General features: G+C 43.3%; 1 long non-coding RNA gene across 1 annotated transcript in view; it reads right to left on the bottom strand.

The window, feature by feature from the left end:
* Positions 1-2769: 2769 nt before the first annotated feature.
* The window catches only part of LOC144235918 (uncharacterized), a 48789-nt gene continuing 23737 nt past the window's right edge, over positions 2770-27821 (bottom strand). Inside the window, exons 2-4 of the long non-coding RNA XR_013336352.1 lie at positions 22839-22909; positions 3697-3836; positions 2770-3294 (exon numbers count right to left, since the gene is read on the bottom strand). This is a non-coding gene — a long non-coding RNA (uncharacterized LOC144235918). The remainder of the gene's footprint in view (positions 3295-3696; positions 3837-22838; positions 22910-27821) is intronic.

The following is a 27821-nucleotide window of genomic DNA, read 5'->3' as shown; positions in this document are numbered from 1 at the left end:
TTTTTTAATGACAAACTTACACTGCTGAATTAACTATGAAGCAGCTGTCTTTGGAACTCCCTGTTAAGTAAACAATAAATGTGTTTGTGTCATAAAGCCACTGTTAAATGGGATTCCGGTTACTAGAAGCCAAAAGTATTCCTAACTAATACACTAGAGCACAGAATTGGTAACTGATGCCAGGGAGAGTTCACCTCAATTAAAAAAAAAAAATTAAAAAAAAAAAAGGAATTCATTCTTTTCATAGGGAATCTAATGCCAGTTACTGCCTGTAAGGGAAGCAGACAGTTCATTTACCCCTGGATCAAGACAAAGCAGCCAAACTCATCCTCTCTGGTCCGTTTTGTGACGACATCAATAAAACTCTTGACCTGAATGGTTCTTGGGGATGACACCATGAGCTCACCTTGATGGGTCTTAGGAGGAAATTCCCTACTACCTTCATCATCATGCCTATCACAGGGCTGTTGCTGAGAATGTTATAGCATCTTCTGTGTGATGGTCTGGGTATAATTCCTTTTCTGGTCTTAGTAATAGGAACAGTTGTTCCCTTGCCAGGCTGAAGAATATGGTTTACTGGGTCTCCAGTCATCAGGCTACCCTCACCGCTCTCCTGTTGGGCTATAGCTAAAATCCCGGAAGGGGACATTCAATCTAAATTATTTTTCCAGGAGCCACCTTTGGCTGACTGTGGGTGACACCATTCTCTCAAGGCTGAACTGAGACCCCTCAACTCGTTTCAATCCCCAGGTGGTGGTGAAGGAACATCTTTGGCGATGGTGACCCTTTGAGTTAAAGTGACAGGGTGCCAACAAGGAAGGAGGCTGACTGCCCATGTGTCTTCCGGGGAGCAGGCAAGGGAAGGCCTCTCTGTGGCAGGAAACATGGAGATCGTCACGGTGCTCAGATAGCACTGGGTGCTAACAAGCTGATCAGATGCTGGACAAGTGGACACCACAGCACGTTTGTGCTGAGACTGAGTCCAATAACTCTTCTTGCTGGCTCGGGCTCCGAAGATATCAGTTACCTGTGGCTCATTTGAATAACAATAATGCTGTTATTTGTCACCAGTATTGTCTTCATTGTTTGCATTAGGTTCACCATAGGGCGTGTGGAAGAACGAGGGCCCCTCTGAGCTGTAGAACTGGGAGAGCCCACTCATTTGACAGATGAGAAAACTGAAACCCAAAATAGGGAAATGACTAAAATAGGGTGGAAAGAGTCCATGTCTCTGACTCCCAGTCCAGTGTTCCTTCCACCGATGGGCTGAGCTGAAGAGTCTCACTAGAAACAAATTCATGAAACAGGAGTATTCGGAATCCTGTTTCCACTCACCTCCCCATGCCAGAGGCGATAGGGGGTGAAGAGTGCTTCCCCTTTATGGAGTGAATGGTCCTCCTCTTCCGATTCCTCCCTACTCCCTAATGTCCTGTTTTTCAGCAATCCTGACTCTGCTAATGTCAAAAACGCTTCTACCATATTGTCCCCATTTTGTCCCATTGCTTTCTCAATGCATTATGTGAAAGACATGGAGAGGCACCTGGGTGGCTCAGTCGGTTAAGCGTCTGACTCTTGATTTGGGCTGAGGTCATGACCTTATGGTTGGTGAGATTGAGCCCCATGTCAGGCTATGTACTGACAGCATAGAGCCTGTTTGGAATTCTCTCCCCCCACCTCAAAATAAATGAATACACTTTAAAAAATAAATAAATAAAGGTCAAGGAGACTGATAAGAATCATAAGATATCATATCCAAAAGACTATAGTTCTGTGTATGGATAGGAAGGTTACTTGATGACGCAAGAGACACTTTTTGCAAATATGATAAGGACTCTGTGCTTTCAGAACAAGGAAATGTTGTTGGAAGTTTACGCAGAGACAAAGTTTTCATGCAATCAGTAATCCTCATGACAATCACTATAATAAGAGCAATATGCTTCCTTATATCTTCTTTATTAAATATTAACAGAAGGATGACTGAACAAGTAATCTGAATCAGGTCCCGACTTCGTGGCCTCTCTCTTGCTATATACAGCCTCTCCTCCTCCCAAACCCTTGGCCACGACCAGTGGCACCAACATTCCTCAACTGCACATGCTATAAGTCTGGAGGTCATTGTGTGTCTGTCTTCTTCCTTCATTCCTTTCCCAGTTTTGTTTCTGAAGTCTTTCTGAAACACCCTCCCTTCTCTTCTTCCAGTACCATCAGTGTACGTCAGGTGTTGACCAGCTCCTATCCTGGGCTATTGCAGGGTCTCCCGGGCTCCCTGCTTTAGGGTATGTCTCCTTCCTCTTCTGCTTAAAAGTCCTCGAGGGGCTTGCCATCATCACCATGAGACCAGTGAAGTTTGAGACCAAATTTTACCACTAAAATGCCCCAAAGCCATAGCAGAGTATACAAGTTTGTCCCAGACAGCGGTGCACCCCATTTTTAGGAGTGTACCACAAATTTTAGGCTGACATTTTTAAATGGCACTTAAAAGCCTCACTGTTCTTTCCAGTCAGCATGAGTTTGCTTCTGGTACAAAGTAGGAACACGAAGATAGCATAATATCTATTGCTATGAGAGAGACTTTAGGATTAACACCAAGGCAAGTACAATAAATGAATATAAAGTGAATAAGATATCCCCGCCTTTCCCTGATGAAAGATACACAAAAGAAAAAAGTTGCAATCAGCCCAATGAATTAAATGTAAAAGAAGACCATCCATCAAAGGTCATGCAAAAGTGCCACCAGCTACAGTGTAAACATGGACTGGCAGAGAAATACACGGTTGGTCACAGAAGTTTATTTCCCATACTCTAAACCAGTGCTAGAAACACAATTCCAGGGGATAAGCCTAGGTGGCTCAGCTGCTTAAGCGTCCAACTTTTGACTTTGGCTCAAGTCATGATCTCACGGTTCAGGAGTTCAAGCCCCATATCATGTTCTCTGCTGTCAGTGCAGAGCCTGCCCACTTCAGATCCTCTACCCCCCCTTCTCCCTCTGCCCCTTCCCCACTCACATTCTCTCCTCTCTCTCTCTCAAATAAATAAACATAAAAGAAAGAAACACATTCCCTAAAAAGGTAGATGTGGGCTTAAATGGACTTGACCTCTGTGTGCCAGTTTCAGAATGCAGGCACTGCACGAATGAGAATGGCAAGGAGCATCTCCAGTTGCATGGACTGCATCTGCAGGCCCATGCTCTCTTCTTCTTTCCTAACAGCTCTTCTTGTTCTTCTTCCTTCCTGGACTACAACTTCCAGTTCCCAACGCAACAGGAGAAAATGCTTTGCTTGCCTGAGGGGCAGTCTAAAAGGAGCAGAAAGGAAAGAGTTGTGGTGAAGATGGACACTGGGTCACATTTGTTCTGGACACTTTACTAAAAAAGAGCCAGAAATAGCATCTGAACCTCCAGTTCAGCCAGAGAAGCTGGTAGAGGAGAAAAAATAACTTTCTGGGAAACTGCCCCACCCTGGGAGACATCATGAAGTGACAGCTCAACTAGAGCCTGGATCTTCAGCTTATATGGTAAAACAATAATGAATGTTCATGTAGCATTTGTCACATGCTGCAACTTCTTCTATGAGGTTAACACATGATAGTACAGTTAATCTGCATAAAACCTTTTGAGGTCGACCCCGTTTCTTTATTATCCCTATTTTATAAATTGGGAGACTGAGGCACAGAGATTTTTCTTTTTTAATAACTTACCCAAGATCACATAGTCAGCAGTAGATTCAAGATTCAAAGCCAAACTGTGCATCTCCAGAGTCTCTCCTCTTAAGCACTGGGTATATCTGTCTCTGAAAATGAAAGCTTCCATAAAGCCAAGTATATTCCATCAACCACATCTACAGGTAAACATGAAAAATAAATAAATAAATAAAACTATTAGAGGATGAAAAAGTCATAGACTAGAAAGACTTGGAGGTCATTCTTCAAACTAATTACATAGTATAAACATAGCTGTTGTGAATTTGGTTTCAAATGTTAGTCAAATATACACACAGTGTTATTGATGTGGATTTATTTGACTGACAATAAATTAACAAACATAGGACAGTGGGAAGGGGCAAGGGAGATAGAGCCCTACATTTCTATTTTCCTAGAAGAAGTCAGAAGATATTTTTAACTTTGATGAGTTTATTTGTGTACTTGACAAGTTTAAATGTGTACTTGATGACACTAAACAAAACCAATATCCAAGACTGTTAACAAAATAACAATCAGTGTACAGAATGTAGAAAAGCAACCTACACACAGAAATCTTGCATAACCACAGAATCACAGAGAGCTATATAAAGAGAAAGTAGGCAATTTTGTAGTATTATTTGCGCAGAGAATTTTTAGTCAAAAGTAGAATCTTCTCTACAGTAATCTATCTTAAAGATTATCCTACTGGGGTGCCTGGGTGGCTCAGTCAACTGAGTGTTCAACTCTTGATTTCGGCTCAGGTCATGATCTCATGGTTTGTGGCTTTGAGCCCCGTGTCGGGCTCTGTTGACAGCTCAGAGCCCACCTTGGATTCTTCTCTCCCTCTGTCTCTTCCCTTCCTCTGCTCATACTCTTTCTTTCTCTCTCAAAATAATTAAAAAACATTTTTAAAAAACTTTTAAAGGGTATCCTATGAAAACCCCCCCAAATTAACTTCTGAAGAATTACACTACATGTGTATGCTCTGTTCCCCCATTCAACTGGACTGTTTGGTTCTCACTGAACAGATTTGCCCCATCCCCAGTGCTCTCGGGGTGGGCGAGTTAGGAATGACCCATCCCTCCTGTTCTGCTTTCTGCAGAATGAGTTCCCCCATCAAGTGCAAGCAGCTATGCAGGTGAGGACCCTTGTAAAGCAGATTACAGCTAAGACATCTTGTTATTGACTCCTTCCTCTGATTCTAGGTACCATTGAGAGTTCCAGGGAATTTGGGAGAAGTGGAAGTAAACACCATGATCTGGTTTCTCTTAAGCACACCTTCCATTTTCCATTTCTGAAATCAAGCTCCACAGCAAATCTAGTCAGTATCAGTCAGTGATTTTGTCTTCCACAGTGAGAGGCTTCCAAATTACTCAAGTAACAAAAACATGTTTATATAGCAAAAGAACACAAACGATGAAATTTGCAAAGCAGCACAGACCCAAAAGCACAAAACTAGATAATAGAATGAGATACTATCATAGAGAAATGAAAGAAAAACAGCACAAACCCAAAGAGTATCATACTAGATAACAGAATGAGGAAATGCTCCGATTACATAAATGAAAAGTTACTCGGTTGGAGGAAAAAGAGTCTCGAGTTTATTTGAGTGACAAAATCTACTTAATTTTACATCTCTCAGTGTGTTCTTTGAGATCATAAAGAAGACTCTCGCCTTCAGATCTAAAGGGTCTGTTCCAAATACACACAGCAACTTGAAGGGATGGGAAGTTGCCTGCTCTACAACAGTTACTCTGGATCTGAGAGTTTCCAGATTTCAGGGGAAAAAACAGTCCAGAAGCTGCGAGATCAAGAGACACAATTTACTATGCATAATGAATTAGTAAGCAGTCAGGAATTTGTGTCTCTCAAATGAAAAAGCATCAAACCATGCAAATTAAAGCAACAGCCACAACAAACAAATCCACTAGAAATACCAGCAGAGATTATTAGAAATCCAATGCTGATGTGAGCTGCACACATATGTATATTATCCTACAGTGGAAAAAGAGGTTACAACATAAATAAGGACAAAAAGGATTTTTCATAAGTAAAATTGCTAGTCATCATATCAATTTTCTTGAAAAAATGGTTCTAAAGTTCATCTGAAAACACAAACCCCCTAAAATAGCTAAGAACTTTGGAGAAGACTGATGAGAAGAAGCAAGCACTATAAATATTAAAATAAATCCCAGAGCTATAATCATCAAAAGAGTGTGGAATCAATAGAAAAAATCGAAGAAAGGTTTGTGAAATAAAAGAAATGGCACCCAAAATACCATATTTATTTAATTACTAAATTTATTTAGTATTAAATGTCATAAACATGTCCATTTAGTGTGATAATTAACAGACTGATTTAATATTTACTGAAATGTACAATATATAAGTATACATATTCATGGTATAAAATACTAGCAGTTGCATTTTAATATTTAATCAGTTTAATATAAATTAATAAAAGGTAATAAAGGAAGTAATAGAGAATACAACAAATGGTAATGGAGAAAAATGATTAAGTCGGCCACGGAAAATAGAAAATTAAATTCCCATTTCACATTAAGTGTCTGATACATAATTAGGACACGATAAATATTTGTTAGAAGAAGAAAGGAATAGGTAAATGAATAATATATTAAGTTCTAGATGGACTAAATACTTGACAAACCTTCATACACTACAAGAAACGGTTGACTTATGCTGTACCGATCTCTGGTTGGGAAAGGCCTTCCTAAATGTAGGCATGATGGTTGAGGTAGCCGAGGAAACATTCAATAGTGATGATTCCTTAATAATTTCAGATGTCTCTCTGAACACCCACCTAGCTTGGAAAATTATCACACAAATAGGGTATAAAAAGCATTAACATCCTTCCTATGGAAAAGCCTCTTAGAAATCAGAAAGAGGAAAACAAATACTCCAGTGGAACAGGAGCAAGAACAGAAAGACACATGGCCAGTACATATATGAATAAGTGCTCCCCCTCATTGATTACCCAAGACATTAAAAATTTAGTAAACACACAAGAATAATTCAACTCTTAAACATTCTGTCCTCAGGACCACTCTCCTTATAAAAATGTACATACACACCAAATTTAGCATAAAATTTTAGGATTTTCTCAGACATCTGGATGCCATGCAAAGATCCATAAGAACCTAGATTTAGAAGTTCTATAACTTCATGATAATGAATGAATAATAAGGGTACAGTAGGATGGATATTTTACACACTGCTTGTGTTCATATGTTTATACATTTTCAAAAGTATTTGGTAATATGTATTAAAGATACACATTAAAGAGGTCAAAATGTTTGTAACTTATTCTTGGTGTAAATATTTTTAAGAAAGTCTTTTAAGGAGCCCCTGGATTAATTAGTTAGGTAAGTGTTTGACTCTTGATTTCAGTTCATGTCATGATCTTACGGTCATGAGATTCAACCCCACATTGGTCTTTGTGATGACAGCACAGAGCCTGCTTGAGATTCTCTCTGTCCTTCTCTCTTTGCCACTCCCCTGTTCCCTCTCTCTCTCTCTCTCAAAATAAATAAATAAATAAACATTAAAAGGTAAGAAACTCTCTTAAGGGACTCAGGTAAGAGGCCAATAATATCTATGCAAAGATGTTCATCATGGCATTACTTATATTAGCATAGCATTATTGACATTTAGCTACTTAAATTCTCCAAATGAGGAACTGTTTAAACAAATTATGTTATATTCTTGAGATGGATTATGACTCCACCGTTATAATGTTTTTCAAGAATATTTAATGAGGGGTGCCTGGGTGGCTCAGTCGGTTAAGCATCTAATTTTTTATTTCGGCTCAGGTCATGACCTCAGAGTTATGAGATTCAGATCTGCACTGAGCTCCATGATGACAGCACAGAGCCTGCTTGGGATTCTCTCTTTCCCTCTCTCTCTGCCCCTCCTCTGCTTGTGTGCTCGCTCTCTCTGTCTCTCTCTCAAAATAAATAAACATTAAAAAAAAAAAAGTGGGACACCGGGTGGCTCAGTCATTTAAGCATCCAACTTCGGCTCAGGTCATGATCTTGTGGTTCATGAGTTCAAGCCCCACATTGGGCTCTGTGCTGACAGCTCAGAGCCTTGAGCCTGTTTCAGATTCTATGTGAATCTCTCTACCCCTCCCCTACTCTTTCTCTCTTTTTTTTCTCTCTCTCTCTCAAAAATAAATAAACATTTAAAAAAATTTTTTAAAAAGCTTTAGAGCACCCAGGAGACTCAGTCAGTTAAGAGTCTGACTTCAGTTCAGGTCATGATCTCGCAGTTTGTGGGTTTGAGTCCTACATCAGGCTCTCTGCTGTCAGCACAGAGCCTGCTCCGGATATTCTGTCTNTTTTTACACACTGCTTGTGTTCATATGTTTATACATTTTCAAAAGTATTTGGTAATATGTATTAAAGATACACATTAAAGAGGTCAAAATGTTTGTAACTTATTCTTGGTGTAAATATTTTTAAGAAAGTCTTTTAAGGAGCCCTTGGATTAATTAGTTAGGTAAGTGTTTGACTCTTGATTTCAGTTCATGTCATGATCTTACGGTCATGAGATTCAACCCCACATTGGTCTTTGTGATGACAGCACAGAGCCTGCTTGAGATTCTCTCTGTCCTTCTCTCTTTGCCACTCCCCTGTTCCCTCTCTCTCTCTCTCTCAAAATAAATAAATAAATAAACATTAAAAGAAAAGAAACTCTCTTAAGGGACTCAGGTAAGAGGCCAATAATATCTATGCAAAGATGTTCATCATGGCATTACTTATATTAGCATAGCATTATTGACATTTAGCTACTTAAATTCTCCAAATGAGGAACTGTTTAAACAAATTATGTTATATTCTTGAGATGGATTATGACTCCACCGTTATAATGTTTTTCAAGAATATTTAATGAGGGGTGCCTGGGTGGCTCAGTCGGTTAAGCATCTAATTTTTTATTTCGGCTCAGGTCATGACCTCAGAGTTATGAGATTCAGATCTGCACTGAGCTCCATGATGACAGCACAGAGCCTGCTTGGGATTCTCTCTTTCCCTCTCTCTCTGCCCCTCCTCTGCTTGTGTGCTCGCTCTCTCTGTCTCTCTCTCAAAATAAATAAACATTAAAAAAAAAAAAGTGGGACACCGGGTGGCTCAGTCATTTAAGCATCCAACTTCGGCTCAGGTCATGATCTTGTGGTTCATGAGTTCAAGCCCCACATTGGGCTCTGTGCTGACAGCTCAGAGCCTTGAGCCTGTTTCAGATTCTATGTGAATCTCTCTACCCCTCCCCTACTCTTTCTCTCTTTTTTTTCTCTCTCTCTCTCAAAAATAAATAAACATTTAAAAAAATTTTTAAAAAAGCTTTAGAGCACCCAGGAGACTCAGTCAGTTAAGAGTCTGACTTCAGTTCAGGTCATGATCTCGCAGTTTGTGGGTTTGAGTCCTACATCAGGCTCTCTGCTGTCAGCACAGAGCCTGCTCCGGATATTCTGTCTGTCTGTCTGTCTGTCTCTCTCTCTCTCTCTCTGTCTGCCCCTCCCCCATTTGTCCTTTCTGGCTCTCTCAAAATAAATAAATAAACCTAAAAAAAAGAATATTTAATGACATGGAATAATAAAAAGATTGTAGCTTGAAAAAGAGAATGTTGTTTATCTGAATATACACAATATAAGAATAACCACATTGGGTGCCTGGGTGACTCAGTCAGTTGAGCATCTGACGTGATTTCAGCTCAGGTCATGATCCCAAGGTCGTGATATTGAGCTCCAGGACAGGCTCTTTACTGAGCATGAAGCCTGCTTAAGATTCTCTCTCTCTCTCCCTCTGCCCCTACTCTCCTGCTCGTGCTCTCTCTCTAAAAATAACAATAAAAAAGAATAACCATATTATATATACATATATCAGGATAGCTACAAGGAATTAACATAAAAGGTTAATAATTATTATCCTATATGATGAAGTTATGACAATATTTTTCCTTCTCTTTTCTACAACGAAATGTATTTTATTTTCAAAACTCCCCCCACATTGCTTTTTAATACCAAAAAACAAATGGTTAAGGAAGTTTGGTTTTGATAAAAAAAAAAAATCTAGAACCATAAACTTGAAATTCAAACCATGGCTTTAGCAGGTTCTAGTAAAAGTGAACCAGCTTTTCAAGTCATTCTTTAGGAAGACATTTCACAAAAATGTTCAGCTCTCAGGGCTCTGAGGCACCATGCCCATGTTGGTCACTTACAAATGATGGTCTACGTACTTCAGGGACAAGGATGACTGCCTATTCACTATGAGACAACCTCATATGCACTTCTTTTGTGATTTGCCCATTTGTGGTAAAAAGACACCCCTCTCCAAGTTTTCTTGGATTCATATCGGAGAGAATTCCCATAAAGCAATCAGCAAGTCAATATTTTTGAGGCCTCTACCAAGTACTATACTAGTCATTGAGGAACCCTCAGAGAAAGAGCATGTATCTGGTCTTCAGGGACTAAAAAAATATCGCGAGAAGCCAAACCAGGCTAGAATCCTTAGTGACACAAAATATGGTAACGAAAGGGGCGCCTGGGTCCGACTTTCGCTTAGGTCATGATCTCGCGGTTCGTGGGTTCGAGCCCCGCGTCAGGCTCTGTGCTGACTGCCAGCTCAGAGCCTGGAGCCTGTTTCAGTCTGTGACTCCCTCTCTCTCCGACCCTTCCCTGCTCACGCTGTCTCTCTCTCTCTCTACTAGAAATAAATAAAACATTAAAAAATATATATATATATGGTAACGAAATTCGCCGGCTTTGGAATGAACGTGCCAAGGTTTGGATCTGTTTCATCACTGCCGATTGTATAATGGTGGACAATTGATGAAATTCTCTGCTGACCTCATCAAGCTGTGGGTACAATTAATGTGAGATAATGTGCCTGAAGAAGGCATGCATGGGTGTTTACTTTGTCTTCTTGTCTGACCTGAGCTCCCTAATTTCAACTGAAGGTGTTTAATTAGATACCTGAAACATACCCCCCAACTTTTGGTGTCTAGTTCTTGTCCAATTTTTGTCACTGACTTAAGTCTTATATTGGAGGAGCTAACGTTCATTGAGTACCTGCTTTTTACCACACTCTGTGCTAGAACTTTACAACCGTCGTGCAGATAGGTCATCTTGCACTATACTTCTTGTGTACTCAGAGTAACTACAGTTGCTGATATCAGAGCCACTCGCAAATCTCAGTGGCTTAAATTTAGTATTTAAATTTATTTTTCGTTTGCATTACAGTCCAATTAGGAGTTCAGTGGGAAGCTTTCAATGTGGCTATTTGGGGATCGAGGGCCTTCCAATTTGTGTTTCCACCACCTTGTAGAAGCGCCCCAAAGTTCTCCAGGGGACCTCTGTATTCAGCCAGCCAATAACTGGTGAAATAAAGGAGGAGGGCCAGAAGTGGAGGGAAAGGTGTACATTCTCAGGCACATTCTGCCGGCCAGAACCCAGTCATGTGGACTCTCCCTGCCTTGGGGGAAGGCTGGGTACTGTGGTCCTGCTGTGAGTCCAGAAAGAAGAAAAGCATTTGTGCCATTCTGGCCCGTCTCTGCCACACCTCTCAACCCACTAAGTAACAATCTCTGCTCCAGATATCATGGCCCAGCTTCAACACAGTTGTGTGTTTTCTTAGGCCCCTAGGAAGAGTTTTTTTCTTGCAATTCTTACTCGAGCAGTAAGTATTTTTCTTTTGTATACTTAATCATAGAAGTTTTCCCTTCTGTGTAAAACGTATCAAGTTTTATTGTAAGACATGGTGTAGAGAGAATAGAGTCAATGATGCCAGGACAACACTCCCGCATTTAAAAATGAGGGGCGCCTGGGTAGCTCAGCCGGTTCAGTGTCTGACTTTGGCGCAGGTCATGATCTTACCGTTCATGAGTCTGAGCTCCGCATCAGGCTCTGTGCTGACAGCTCAGAGCCTGGAGCCTGCTTCGGATTCTGTGTCTCCCTCTCTCTCTGCCCCTCCCCTGCTCATGCTCTGTCTTTCTCTCAAAAATAAATATTTTAAAAAATGAATATGAGGGCTAAAAAAAAAAAAGAAAGAATTTGGGAGGACCAGCCAGGATTAGAGACTTCCTGGGCCCACGGGAAGGAATGAGTTTGGAGAGGGAGGGATAAGATGACATAAAAGCACCAATGGAGCTCCAGGAGTAAGGCTCAAGGAGATTCACATCCTCTGTGGATTGTCTATTAATTTCTCATTCCAGTCTCTCTTGGGTCTTCCTCGAATTGTCAAGGTTGAAAGTTGAAAGAAAATGTACAGTTTGCAAACTCCTTATATTTAGGGTTCCAGATGTGACATAGGTTTTGTCCAAGCAAGTGCACTCTCATATGACAAGAAAAGAGAGATAGGGCAAGAGAACACAATGTGATTTCAGAGTCAGGCACCGAGAACTTGGGTTGTGTGGCGAGCCTCACACCAGATGCCACCAGCATCCAGGGCAGCTGTGAAGGTAGAGCATTAAGAAGCCATAGTAGGAAACCCAGAACAGTCCGTCTGCTGCCCATGTTTCTTCCACTGCTCTGTATTATTTGCAATTGTTAAAAGCAAAAATTTTTTTAATCTCAGATTATTGATGAGTGGGCCTCATTCGGCTTTTGAAAGTCACTCTCATTTTGTAGATTAACTAGACTGTTGGAAGAAAGTTCCACAAAGTTTTGACCCCGGTCTTCAGCCTGATCCCTGGCTCTCAAGCCCAAGTTGTTGTAAAACATTTATTGGCATAAACAATACGCCCGTGGGATGGGAGAGAGGGAAAGGCGTTTGTTGTCGGCAATTTGAAGAAAGAACTTCTGGAGGGATATGACCTCTGACCTAGCAGTTTGGGAGTAGAAGAGGAGAATATAACAGATTAGAAGCAGAGCCAATTAGCGTAGCTTTGGAGAGTGCTGAAAACATCAAACGTATATCCATAAGCCATAAAATTGTAAGGCTCTCAAGATGTTAATTAGTTCTTTCTGTTAGTGAGCGATATGTGGGGGAAAATCAAGTCTTCTTGGCCAATTAGGATTGGAAAACACTGGGTCAAACAAAATAAAACAGATTTCCAATACTGTAGATCTTTAACAAATTGGGTATACTGATAATATTCAAGAGGTAAATGACACAGTATTTTCCAATCCGATCATCTCCTGGGGCTGATAGACCACACGGGTCTCCATGTGGTCCAGGCAGGACTGTGCCCCCCAGCTTCTGCCGACAAGTGAGCAAAGACCCCGAGATTTAGCCCTGCTAGACTCAGCAATGCAGAAATGGTAAAGATCTCACACTCCCCGCCCCCCCCAGGAAATATAAGTCAAGAAAACCTAGATAAATACTGAACCATTTTCAGATAATCCATAATACACTATGGTCCCCACACTGAGTAGGTCTGCACAAATTCAGGACTTGAAATGCTGTGAGCGGTCTACTCTGACTTGCCTTCAAGAAACTCGCTACTACTTCCAGGAGGTATAGTCATCACAATAATTGCAGCTAATTAGTCACAAAACTAATTACCTCATGTATTTTTTAAGATCTGCTTATTTTTCTCTCTTTTGTTAGACAGAGAAAAAATAGAACCCAGTTATAGAGCATTGTTGTGTCTGTTACAATTAAAAGGTAAATTGGCGTGCAAGTATTATGATATGATACTGCAATTTTGAATCTATGAATTTTTGCTATCAGATAAAAGATACACAGTCATCATGAACCCACATAGTCTGTCAGCTTTTGAATGATAGTTTCTGTTCTGTGGCAACTTATGCCTTCTATGAATGCCAGATTTTCATATCCTGAAGTCAAATCTTAGGTGTATAATTTGTTCTATAGACTCTATTATTTGGTCTGGTTGTCTAACCTACAAAACTTACTACCACATCCCCTCAGTAGGCTCTGTAGATGAAAACAAACAGATAAAACTACTTCCACCTAAGAATGGAGGCCCACAGTGAAATGGAGAAATGCAATTGATTTCTGGGTTTTCCTCCCACAGGACAGGAGAGGTGTGCAAAGGTGGTTTGTAAATATCCATCAAAGGCTGTGAGACCCATTCCATGATGTCTAAAAGATTTCTGGAACTGGAGATTCTTCTCTGCTCAGATTTTCTAGAAGCCACTGTTCTGGGGAATCGGGAGAAAAAGACATAAATTTTGCATACTCCGAACAGCAAGACCCATTCGAATGTTGGATTATGGGGTGCTATCAGCTCATCAAGAGCACCTACATAATTAAACATTCAAACGATGAGCCACACCCTACTGGCACTCACTTCTTAGAAGACCAATTGAAGCTAGGAAATGGTCAACTACACTTCCAAGCCATGTGGTGGCAAGAGAACATTTGGAAATGATTGGTAAACAACACTGCTAAAAGAGGATTTCTAGAGTCAGTAAAGTCCCATAGGTGTATCTATGTACTGAAGTCTCTCGCAGGGGCCACACAGGAGCCACAGAGGCTAGGGAAGGCGAGCGAGACATCACCCTGGTCTTTGAGGCACTTGCAGTCTAGTTGAGGGAACAGGGCTCAGCATAAGGAGTAACGGGAGCTCAACACTGTAAAAGCAAACATTTCAAGATTGGAGCAGACCAATGCTAAGTGGAGAAGAAGGTGGAGTCCAGGTGTGCCAGGGATGAAGGGGCTTTGTGGAGGGCAGAGCTTGGCAGAAATGAGGAGTAACTGTGTTCCAAGGTGAGAGCTAGCTGGTAGGCAAGGAAGAGCACAGTAATTCTACTCTACCACTGACTGGTAGACATCTGTAATCCTCACTAGATGCACAAATGCCGCAAGATACCTTGTCAACCCTCAAGTGGACAGCTAGAGCCATATTTGCAAAGGCTGAAATAAAGGAGGCCGTTCTCTGTTTCCTGAGGAAAAATATTTATGGATCCACTGTAAAGTACGGGTGGAATGAGATGCAGTCAATCCATTGGTCTCTGCTTCTAGTGATTTCTAGAATATCATTTTACCTAGATCATAACCCCTTAGGGAAGGGATTCCCAGTGAACAGGCAGAACCACCTCCTCGGATGGGAAGACAGAACTTCTTGGGTGAATAGATTCCCTCCCATCTGACAATATTCCAACAACAACAGAGGGCCAACCAGCATCTGCTTATCATGATTGACAATCGAGCTTGTGACTGAGTGCATGAGCCAGTGAACAAACAAATCAACACAAAATGGCTGCATCCTCCCCTGAGAGTGAGGGCATTTGCGGAATGCTGCCTCACCACAGCAGCCAGACATGTGGGCTAGAAATTGGTCAGAGAAGAAGTGAGCTTCCCCCACGCATGATTTCACCAAACCCTGTGCCCGGAATCTACTTCCTCTCATCCATCCTTCATACAAACTCGTTTTTTAAGGGAGCCAACCCAAAGCACGCCACACTGTCTAAAGCTTCCAAATGTGGTGTCAGCGGCCACACTCAGATCAGGTCCTTCTTGAAGTTTACTTGCTTCCTCTGGTCTCTAGAGATTGATGGCTGACCTTTACTTTGGAAGGAGTAGTGGAAAATGCTTCAGGACAGTCGGGCTGGGCTCAGACTTCCAGCCGGTGGGAGAAAAGCAGCAGATAGCTGAGCCTCCTCTGTGGGGTGGCCAAAGGAAGGAGTGAGGATAGAAACTTAGGAAGGCCTTGAGTCTTTTCTCAGCCTCCTTGCTCTCTCTCTCCCCACCCCCACTCCCATAGCCGGGCCATGCAACGAGGGTCACAGACACCACGGGAGGAACCCAGCTCAGCAATCCCACAAGACAGGGAAGGCAGCAGGCCGGGTTCCCCCGCCTCTGTGTCTTCAGGCAGGCACCAGACCAGGCCACACTCCATCTTGCCTCCCCATCCTGTCAGAAAAGAGACAGTAAAAACAATCTGGGAGAGATTGTGAGGGGATGAGGTAAGATAGAGTGCTCTCTAGCTGAGAAGGCACCCTGACCTTAAGTGTAGACTAACCAGAGAGAAATAAAAACATGTCCTCAACCCAAACCCACCGTCTTCTCCTTCCTGCTGGGTGCTTTAACTGCCATGCCCTGACCACCTGCTCCTGCGTTGTTTCCTCTGGGCCCAGCCAGCTGCCCCTGAGAGCACGATCCCCTTGGATGATGACCCCAGCTGTGGGAGTCAGTCACAGCAATGCTGGGAAGACCCTCAGAGACCATTGTCAGTGGATTATCTGCGCCCTGGGTCCGTGAGGGTCTTGGGAACTTCCAAGATAGGAGAAAACAGCCCGTTTAGTGTACCACATTCCCACCAGGCAACTCTACTTTGTTTACCATAATTTGGGAACTCCTCAGATTTATGTTTTTTAGCTTCCTGATGCTTAAACAAAGCAGAAAACATTAAAAAAAACCAAACATTTCAAAAGCACTGTGCCTCTAGCCCAACTATTTGTTCATGAGGCCATCTCAGTAGAGAACTGTTAAGCATCATGGCCCAGGAAATGCACAGAGCGGCAGACAGCCAGGCTCACAGCTTCTGGACTCCTCTGAGCTTGCCCTCAGCCTATGCTCTCAGAGAACCCCCTCCCAACACTTCTTTTGCACACACAGTGAGCAAACTCATATTTGTCGACTCTTGCATCAGAGAGGAGCCCAGCAGTTTCTGCATGAAAGCAAATCAAAACATGGGGCACCTGGGTGGGTTCATCAGTTAAGCATCTGACTCTTGATCTCTGCTCAGGTCATGATTTCATGGCTTGTGGGATCAAGCCCCGCATCTGGCTCTACACTGATTGGGATTCTGCTTGAGAGTCTCTCTCACCTTCTCTCTCTGCCCTCCCCCAGTCATGCTCACTTTCTCTCTCTCTCTCAAAACTAAATAAAGACACTTTTTAAAAAACTTAAGAAAAAAAACACAAGCAGGCAATCACTGTGGACATGGTGCTAAACATTCACAGAAAGTTTTAAGAGAAATGATAACTACTTTCACCTGACCAGGAACTTGGCTGCTGGAAGTGAGTGAGTTCCAATGAGTTCCAAGGTATGTTATTTTCTCTTCTACTGAAGCACAATTTTCTATCCATTTCCTTATTCTTATGTTTACAGTAGAATAAAAAAAAAAAAGGGAGAGGAGGGCAAGGAGAAACAGGGGTCAGGGCGAGAAGGGAAAAGAAAACACTTAGACTTACAATGGAGGCTCATTTTGGTAAAGTACGCCAACGTCCCCATGGGCCTGGAGAATTAAATGCTGTCACTCAGCTCTGAAAGCAGAGTTGTCCAGTTTGCAGACACCTGTCATAATTAAACTAATGGCTCTGAAAATGTGCCTTGATATTAAATCTATCTTCCACTGAGGAGCAGAGCTGATTAAACCACCGTTTGACAGTTAATGATGAACCTCTTGCTTGCTGAGCTCTGTGACTGGAACTGGCCAGTTTAGGCTGGCCTCTCTCACCTCCCTCCTTCTCCCTCCGCTCAGCACCCACACAAATCCAGTGCCCTTTCCAGCCTCTCTCCTACAGACCTTCATTCCCTCTGCCCCTTCACCTGCCACCACCTCACCGCTAATGAGAGAACTGGCCATCTCCTCAGGGAGGAATCACCTTCTAAGTCAACACCAACTCATTGTCTGGTCACCAGGATGCGTCGCTGGCCTGGCAAATTGATCCTGGCAGGAGCAGTGGGGAGAGCCCCTGGCCAGCCTCTCTGGATCTTCTTCGGAAGACTGAATTTCCAATCCCATCTTGGGAGAGATTAAACTCTGCCTCGTTGTGAAGCCTAGGAAATTCTGAAGTCACAAGATCGCTGAGTTGACTATGTTCACTCCGATCAGGTTCTGGGGCTGATGTGCAGACAGACTGGTCTGTAAATAGCACTGTCCTTTGGGACGGCAACATACTCTCAGCCGATTAGTGGGAAATCTAAAGATGCTCACCGTCTACACACAGCCACACACTCAGCGAGATGCCTTTGGCACCAGACTTCTCAGAGGGAGAAGGTAGGTGACTGCAGATCAAAGACATTCTACCCTCTGGACTGCAGCTTCTCCTAAATGGAGGGATCATGAATTTGCCTTGAAAGGCTCTTCTGTACCTGATAGTCCAGAATTTTGCCCCAAAAAGAGGCTGACATTATTTTCTGATTAGGTATCTTTCATATTCTAGATTATTTCCCAACCCCGGAGGGCACTCAGTTTAGATCCTTCCTCCTCTCAGCGCACGTGGAGATTCAAGGAACCACTGATTGACCTCAGGGTTCCCTTATATGCCTGTTCACCCAAATGACCAAATAGAAATTAGCAAGATAAGATGTGTGGAATGAAAAGACACTCTTATTTCCCAGCCTTCTCCTGTCATGACATACAAGACCCCTTGACATTCAAGTGGGCTCCCTCGTCCTGGTCTCTTCCACACTGCCATCAAAATCTGTTTACCTTCTTTTTTTAAAGTTTATTTATTTATTTTGAGAGAGACAGAGATAGCACAAGTGTCGGAGGGGCAGAGAGAGAGGAGGCAGAGAATCCCAAGCAGGATCCACACTGTCTGCGCAAACCCCAGTGCAGGGCTTGGATTCATAAACCATGAGATCGTGACCTGAGTAGAGATCAGGAGTCGGACGCTGAGTCGACTGAGCCACCCAAGCATCCCATCCATGTTTACTTTCTAACATCCTCGCTTCTCATGTTAAGGGCATCCTGCCTGGGACCCTACAAGTGCTTGCTACATCTCAGGGGACCCCTGAGATCCCAAGGGTGACAGGAGGAATATTGAGGAGGGTACCTAGTTCCAACCCCTCCAGGCCACTCTGTTCAAAGCAATAATAAGCCTACTAAGCAGTGGCTTCTGCCTTAGTTGGCAGCAACTATGATCTGAGTAATCACAGCAAGTTGTAAGCACCCTCCCCCCGCAATTATCTGTGCATTGCACATTAATCTCTGTTGATGGTTTGCTTAATTGTCTGATTGACTGATTTATAGTGTTTTCTTCTTTTCAGAGCACTCTCACACATTTCCTTTGATTCTTACAACACCCCTGTCAGCTAAATACTTACCCATTTTACAAATGAATAAAATGGCTTCTTCAAAGTCACAGGACAAGTGGGTGATAGACTGGGGCTGGAACTCACAGTGGCTGACCCCCTTCGAGGGCCACTTCTCAGATCACTGAAAGTTCAAGTGAAGCTTGTGCTGGGTTCCAAGTTCTTTATTAGGAATGTATGTTACCAAAGTATTTCCTTGGACAGCCACTGATCTCTGCACTGCAATTTTCCTTTCACACAATGCTGCCATCACAGAACTGCAGGTCAGAGATGTCTTTTTTGTCCCAATTTATTTCTATGTGAATTTGAGTTTTGGGCTCTTTTAAATTTCTGTAGAGTTTGGGAGTATTGTTGAGGGTTTTATTTTTTTCTTCCTTATGTTTTTCAACACGATTTTCTGCTTCTATAAAAATTCATGATTGATTGCAGAAGATGCCAGTTAAATAGATCAGTCAGAGAGAGAGAGGGAGGGAGAAAAAGGGAGAAAGAGAGAGAGAGAGAGATTCAGAAAGAGAAAATTAGGCCAAAGAGAGAGAATCTGAGAGAGGAGAGATTGAATGACGTGAAGAAAGACAAAGAGGAAAAAATTAGGAAGACGGCTCTGTCTCTCTTCCCCCAAACACTCTGAGGTCAGACTTCATCCTCTGGGCGTGTGATCATGCACATGCATGCACATGCGCATGCACACACACACACACACACACACACGCAAGGCTGTCACATTTTAGAACCCCATTAAGAAAGTGACACCCAGCTGAAGGAGTCCCCTGTCCAGTGACCCAGGCTGACACTCCTGCATGACCCCTCCCCTCCAAGGGCCAATCCTCTCTCTCTTAAGTGACAGAGGCCTCGTCTCTCGCACAGAAGTAGGGCCTCTAATTGTGCCGCGCAGCGGTGCCACGGACGCCCGGGCAGCCTCCAGTCTCCCACTATCATTAGCTTTCCTCCCGGGCTCCGAAGCCTTCCGCTGCCACAACAGTAATTACCAAGAGATTAGGCAGGCATTAAGCACTCCTTAATTTGACACATTGCAATGATCTCCATTCAGCCTTTCTGCTCGAATAACTCTCAACAAATATTTCGGAGGCTACCAAAATAAACAGAAGCACAGTGTTTGCACAGCTGAGGCCCCGGTCCTGCTTCTCTAAAGCTATCAATTCCAGGTAGGGGCCGGGGGGGGGCGNCCTCCGACAGCCTGAGAACCCAAGTCAAGTCCATACAGTGGGAAGATATCAGTAAAACGCTAACATATGGCACAGTACTGTTGATGGCGATTTAATAGGGCCCATTATTTAAGCAAGTAGTTATATAAGAACCTAGTAAAGAGACATCAGTATTCATATAAAAACCACCACATTAGGAAAAAAAGTAATAATTACAGCGAATGGGAGTTACGTTATTGTTTGCTGGGGTTTTTTGGTGGGTTATTAGCTCAGACATTATTCATTAAGTAATGCAATGGGAAAACCACCGTTAATGTGGCAATAAATCCCACCGGGGCCCATCACAGACAAGACAGGATCGTTTCGTAATTACAATGCATTAGAAGTTCAATATTCCCTTTCGTGTATTTATTTCATTTCCCCACTCCCACCCCGACATTCGTGCATACACCCTTCTCTTAACTAACCCAAATCAGGGGTAGCTGGAGAGTCAGAGGAGAATGACCACATGCCACTGAGAGCACAGCGTCCAGGAGCTCTCTACACAGGATATGAGACAGAGAAACTAGAAATCCGGAAACAGGACAGATGAACTTTCAAAAAAAAATAATAATATGCCAAAGTCTGAATGGCCAGGAATTGAGTCACCGATGTAAATATTTGTGGGAGGGGATCAGGCTGGGTAACACTATTACTAGCTGAGAAATGAAGTTCGAGGAACAAATAAGGAAATCAGTGGATCTTCCTTCACGGAGGCCAGGAAAGGCTATTCTAGCAACAAAAATAGAAACCAAAGTAATTTCAGTTGGTGTTCTCCACCCCTGAGAGACCTGCCTCCAACCACACAGCTTTTACAAGCAGTGGCCCTGTTCCTGAGCTCGTCTAAAGGTCCCGGTGAGCATCTGGGCCCAGGAGGCCCCCATGGGCAGGTCTTGCCTACAATGCCGGTAGTTTGCTTGCTATAAAAAGAAAGTTGTGCCTCAGGGTGACATAGGATATTCCTTCCTCACTGGATACACATCAGCCTTGAACTTCTTTACAGATGAAAAGGGGAGCTGTTCAGGTAGACAGGGTCAGAGGCTCCATTTGTGACAAAAAGGAGTCAGCTCTTACACATGCCTCTTGGCCAGTGTCCTCTCATCCAGGGATGATGGTTATTGACCACTCAACTACAGTATGAAGTATAACACGATAAATCGGGGATTGGCAAACCATGGCCCGCAGGCCAAATTCAGCTCACAGCTTTTGTTTTTGTTTCTTTTTTTTACATTTCGTTTCATCGGGACGCAGTCATACCCATCATCCTGTCTGTGGTTGGCTTGCACTCCCACAGCAGTTTAGTAGTTGCAACAGAGACCATATGGCCCATAAAGCCCAAGATATTTTACTATCTTGCCTTTTACAGAAAAGGTCTGCTGATCGATAGATGGATGAGTGAATGAATTAGTGAATGAAAAACTGAGCAAATACCAGATTGGGATGGATTCAGAACCGGGGGAAAGATTTTACCAAATGGTGCTGGGTGCCATCTGAAAGTTTCTAAGGCAGATCGTAAGGCTTTCTTCTCAGTTCTGTCCTTTTTAGTCCTTTTCCAGTGACTTCTACCAAGACGCAGATGGGAAGTTTATCAGATTTTCAAAGGAAGGGAAGACAAGACGGATTATAAGTATATTGAATGACAGATCCAATATTCAAAGCAATCTTGACAGGCTGGAACAAAGGACTGAGTCTAGTTAAGTGAAACATAAAGGGACACATGTAAGGTCCTGAGATTGGACCCAAAATACTGACTTCTCAAATGTAGAATGGGGCAAATACGGGAGGGAGAAAAACATGCCTCAAGAACAGCAAGCATGGAAATGACCTTGGGGGTTTGACAGACACATCACCTCCATAGTGCAGAAGGATGCCTCCAAAATAGAGATTATTCTCAAGCTAAGATGGTTATTACACAGAACAGGGAAGTTAAACGATTCATCCTACTCTGGGTCCTCAGGCCACGCCAGAAGTATCTATTCCTGTAGCAATACTGATGATCAAATTGTTTAAAATTGCTGAGTATCTACCTCATGTGCAATCACATTTTTAACTCAGTATCTTTTTAAATTTTGCATGTTTTAAGTTTGTACTATGGATGGGACTGCTGTTGCCCCAATTTCGTAGCTGAGGAAATGCAGAAACATCAGGTCACGTGGCTGGCCATAGAGAGACCAAGAATCAAATCTAGACAATGGAGGCCCAGAGCCCAGACTCTCAACGACCAGCGTGCTACTGCACGGCCCTACTCTGCAGGTGCATTAGGGTTGGTCTTTGGAACACAGACGTGCCTCCAGATCCAGAGGTGAGTTACCAACGTGGGAAGGAAAGCTGAGAACTTTTCATATCCAGAAAGGTCGAGAGGTGAGCGGTTAGCTTGGAGGAAGCTTGGGTTGTCCTTCAGGAGAATGAAAAAGTTTCACGTGGAGTTTCACTTGCAGCCCCCATCTTCCACAGAGCCTGTACCCTCCAGCTTACTCACACACATCCACACACCACCGCTAGTGTGGTGGATCCACGCCTCGGGGCAGGCCAGCTGCTTTGTAAACCACATCAAATTTTCTTGAATTCATACCTTAGGAGTTGATTCCTCCCATAGTTCAGAACCACTGTGAGGTGGTGGTGGAGACCACATGGAGCTCTTCAGAGGCCCAGGTGACTCACTTTCTGCAGCTTCACTTTTCTGTTCAGAACTAACATGTCCAAGTCCTTGGAGCTTTCTGCATTCCATACAGTGAAAGAGAAACTCCTATGAAGGAGGTTGTTAGGGGCAGGCCTGGAAGTAGTGCTCATCACTTCTACTCACATCCTATTGGCCAGTCTCTAACCATTAGAGTGGCTGGAAGAATGGACCAGCTACACACTTCCCCAAAGAAGAGGAGGGTATGGAAGTTTCTGAGCACTAGGCTCTCTCTTACTGTCAGAGCTTCAGGGTATGAATTGGCCACAACTAGCACCAATACCTACCCATCAAGTCCCAATCATTGGTACTTACCTGTGCAAGGCGCTCTGTTGGTTCCTCCAGAGATAAAATGGCCAATGAGTTATAGTCTTTTCTTTCAGGATCTAACAAAGATAGGCAAAATAATCATAGCATTCAGCAGGGTGAATTAAATGCTCTAGGAAGTATATCCACAGTGGAGGAGTACAAAAGGCATTCTGATGAGAGGACTCAGAAAAGTCTCAGCTAATGAATAGGAACTTAAGAGGCAAAAAGGCAAGGAGAAGAGCTAGTCAAGGAGAGAAAGTAGCAGGAAGGAAAGCACAAAGGCGTGGGAGTGCTCGGCATGTCCAGGGCGAAGCCACTGGGTTAATGTGACCTTATCACAGGGAGTCTGAGTCACGGGCTAGAATGTAAAGTTGGGGCAAACCATGCTGAATCGTGAATGCCACGAGGGAGGACTTGGGCCTTATTCTGAATACCATGGAGAACGGAGGAGAGTGATGTAATCCAACTCCGCAGGTGTGCAGCAGTCCGATGGCAAGTTGCAAGGCTGAAGGACCGGAAGATGAGTGAAGTGTGGAAACAGTTCTGACAGACGGTGGCAATGGTCCAGCCTAAGGCAATTAACATCAGTTTTTGCCCTTGCCCAGCCCCTTTATGGCTTTCCAATATGTAATCAGATCACCTGCAGTTAGCGGCACCCTTCAGTAACAGTTGGTTTGGAAAGACAATATGTCGATATATCCACATGTTCAAAACCAGCATTAAAACCACAGCTTACTAACTCTGAAATGGTGCCTCCACAGGCCATTCATAGGCAGCTTCCACTAGGCCCTCACCTGGGAATAATTTCCCCTGAGAAATCTGCTTCTCTGCCACTTCTACTCATTATTTCTGGTCCCACTCATTGCCTCTCAATTGTCCCAGTGGGGTTCATAAAAGCCCCTTCTTCTCTGTGTCCAAGGATAGCAGTGTTGGCAGCAACTTTCAAAATCCCTTGGGTAGCTGGGCTTTTCCATGATCCTCTTCTGTCTAGAGACTGTCGCTATCTAGGACTTTTCTACTCTCCCACCCCCCAGACCTCAAAGGTACGGATGTCCAGAAAAGAGGGTCACATTAAATTTCCAGCCAAGCAGCTGGACTCCACTCTCTGCTCTGTTCCTGCCAGCCCCCGTTCTGTTAGAGTGGAGCCCACGCAGTGGTGAAGCCCAACACAGAGCTCTTGCCTTAGTCTCCCCACTCACATCCCAAACTCCATTCCAATCTTATCCCCGATATATGAACCTGCCTTCAACCTCCCGGGCTTAGCAGAGACCTTGACTAGTCCAGCCATGGCCCTGCTGTGCCTTTGTTTTAGACTTTTGACCCAATAAAAGAATGTGTCAGCAAGCTGTACCAACTCTCTCTTATGGGCAAGGAATTAGAAGGGGGAGAGAATTGACAGAGCATGGTCACAGTTTGCATGAGCTTGGTGCGGGGTAATAGTACTGCATGGGGAGGCGGATGAGCCAACGATTTTTGTTGCAAGAGTTAGAAAAGAGTGATCCAGAGGCAACTCAAAGGAAAAAGTAAAATAACTACTTTTTGAGAACCAGAGTGATCACAGTACAGAAGTGGTGTGTTATTCTTTGAAAATGAACTATATTGTTCAGGGAGATAATAAGAGGAAGAAAATTGGGTCAGACCTTCTGCACGACAGGAGACAAGACAGGGCTGCAGAAAGAATGGGGAACTCAGGCACACCCAGATCCCAGCTCTGTGTCCTTGGGCACATTACTTAAGTTCTCAAAGCTTTAGTTTTCCCATCTATAAAATGGGAATGGGGTTAGGAGGATGGCTTCGTGAGAAGTGATTGACAGGATGAGAGGTGAGGAATGCTAAATGCCAAGTTAGTGTGTCTAGTACATGGATAGAGCTACAGAAAACCTGTCTAGGAGCAAGTAGCAGAAGCTCCGGGCAGATGGACCTCAGCCCTGGAGACAGAAGACCTTTCCAACGACTGGGGCTGGAATGTGGTATGATGACATGGAACAGTTCTTGGGGGGCGGGTTCCATGCCACGGAAGGTGACCAACCAGCTGCCAGATCGCCACATTCAGCAGATGTCGGTATAAGAACTCATATGAAGAGGATATTGGAGCAGATGAATTCTAAAATCTAAAATCCCTTTCCACCCTGAAAGCCTGCGAGTGTTGATTTTGCCTTTGTTCAGGGAGAGCACGAGAGCCCAAACCTTCTCAGACAGACACACTGCTACCGAGGCTCTGACTAACCAAAGACCTCAATGCTATGGTCAAGGCCTCCCGTTGTTGAATCCTCTGTCCACCCCTTGCTTACATTCAATTCTATCCTATGGTTCTTCTGATGCAGGGGGAGGGGGAGGACAAATCACTCAGGGTTTATTTCGCCAGGCTCTATAAGTGGGAAGTCTTGATATAAGCAAGCCCCGTGGGCTGCCAGAAAAGCCTCTGCCCTTAAATAGTAATGAGATCTATCGGTCTCCTTAACAAATGCATCTTCCCTGAGCGCTAAGTAAACTGTCTCCATTTACCGTGTCAATATCAGCGAGGGGCCCTCCCTGCCTCTCAAGCAGCCTGAACGGATTGCAATTGGCTGCCATTCCTGATTCCTGTGCTCAGTGAGAGCTGTCAATGGGCATGTCAATAAGATACCGGGACTATTGATCAGCATAGGCATTTAGGGGTCACTGGTCGATGAGAACTCTTGCCAAGAGATGTAGAAAATGATAGCTTTCAGATAAAGGCAGCAAAGTAAGGTTCCCAAAGGAGAAATAATATAGCTCAATTTCCCCTGTCCTGCTGCTTGTCAATTTCCCTTGGTTTTCTTGGGGGGGGGGGAGAAGCAAGGAGGGAGAGACAAGGAGGGAGAGAAGTGGAAAAAGCAAGTGAGCAACTCAAGTGTTTGACTGAAGACATCTGAGAGAATAGAAAACCAACAGCCAATAAAACCACAGGGCCTCCCTGAGGCCACTATCTGCATCACAAAAACAAAGGGAAAGACCAAAAGAGGCAATGTTTCTGAAGAGGTGGGCTCAGAGGACAAACACCAAGACAACATGCATTCTTCAGAAATGAATTTTGATGGAATCACAAAAATCAGTTCGATAGCTGTTTGCTGGCCCCACCAGTTAAGTGTTCAAGTGGAATGTACCCATTTTTCATAAAGTTATTTACTGTCCCAGATTGATCTTCACTCTGACTGCAGGGGGAAAGGAGATCCCCTTTGAAGCAATGTGACTCGTAATAGTTCATCGTGGAAATAAAATGTGTTAAAGTAACATTTTATGTGAGGGTGGAGGGAGGTGGCAAGAGAGGCTCATTATCATTTCTCCCATTCTGTGCCCCCAGAATTTTCACATGATGAAAAGATTGCCCACTTCATCAGTTTCAACAGTGATTTGCCTTACTGCAAATTAAATCACTCAATTTACAGATAATTGATTGCATGGAAGTACCCAGTGCTCAGGAGCACAAAACTTTTTTAACTGTTTTCTGGTTTATTGAGTCCTAGTTTTCATAGATAATTCTGGACACAGAAACATTTCCTTCAAGTAAAAAAAAAAACCAAATGCCAAAAATCAACTTAACGGCCAGCCATCTATGGTCAGAGCCCTGTTATAAAGTCTTCCAACTTTTTAAATGGCATAAATCCCCACACAAGGATAACTAACATGCCACATATTGGCTTCCATTTTTTCCCCATCCTTTCCTTTCTGAATCTAGCTCTTCTGTGACCTTATACACTATCTCTTTGGGAACTGTTTCAGTCCCTTAATTCAAAGCCACATCTTGGCTTGCCTCTGAGACAGTGAAATTCATCTCAAGTCCTGCCCGTCAGGCCTTGTACTTTAATTAAACCCTGAAAGTTGCTTAAGGCGATAATTCAGCATCTGACATCTGAAACTTTTAAGAGATGTTTATATGAACAACAAGATGGAGATGTATTTCAGGGAGGCTTAGCAGTGCCACGTTTAATCCCTCATGACTGTATTCTTCACTGTGCGTCAAAGTTCATTCATCCATCATTGCAGAAGATATTTATTGCCAGGTGAGAGCTGATAGTGGCTTAGAAGTGAGGCAGAGGGATGGCTGCTTGAGTACATGTATTTCCTACTGCGTGGTTCTGACTAATGATGCTAAGAGGACAACAAAAAGAAAAAAAGGGAAAAAAGACCAAAGTTTCAGCATATTCACAAAGGGAACAAATGAGATTACAGCCAACAAGACATGCAAACAAAATGTCGGAAGAAGGGAAGTAAAGAGAAAAATGATAGCTTAAATGACAGACAAGAGAAAGCTGGCATCTACACCGGCAGCAAGAATGAAGCCTCAAGGGGCACCTGGGTGGCTCAGTTGGTTAAGCGTCCGACTTTGGCTCAAGTCATGATCTCACAGTTCATGGGTTCGAGCCCCGTGTTGGGCTCTGTGCTGACAGCTAGCTCAGAGCCTAGAGGCTTTTTCAGATTCTGTGTCTCCCTCTCTCTCTGACCCTCCCCTGCTCACGCTGTCTGTCTGTCTCTCTCTCTCTTTCTCTCAATCTTTCTGTCAGAAATAAATTTTAAAAAAACATTAAAAATTAAAAAAAAAAAAAAGAATGAAGCCTCAAGAACCAGGCCACTTCACAACATAACCACAAAAGGCCGAGCAGTTAGAGGCACCAAATACGTTTGAAGCAGGAGGGCAGGACAGGACTAAACATTCAAGTGTTGGTTAAAAGTCTTTAAAAGATGACTTATTCTACCCACATAGCCAGGTGGCTCCTTTGCTACTGAAAGAGACTGAAAGGTTACTCCAAAGCAATGGTTCTCATTGGCGTGTAGCCCTGGGACCAGCCGCATCAGCATCATGTAAGAACTTGTTAAAGACACACATTCTTGGACCCCATCTCAGACCCATGGAATCAAAAGCTCTGGGATGGTGCTCAGAAATATATTGGGTTGTTTTCATTAAATGCTTTTATTATGTTTATTTATTTTTGAGAGAGAGAGAGAGAGAGAGAGAGAGAGAGAGAGAGA

This window comes from Crocuta crocuta, unplaced genomic scaffold (assembly GCF_008692635.1).
Source record: "Crocuta crocuta isolate KB4526 unplaced genomic scaffold, BGI_CrCroc_1.0 scaffold698, whole genome shotgun sequence".
Lineage (NCBI taxonomy): Eukaryota > Metazoa > Chordata > Mammalia > Carnivora > Hyaenidae > Crocuta > Crocuta crocuta.
The sequence above is the reverse complement of the archived record's forward strand: the minus strand, read 5'-3'. Positions and strand labels throughout refer to the sequence as shown.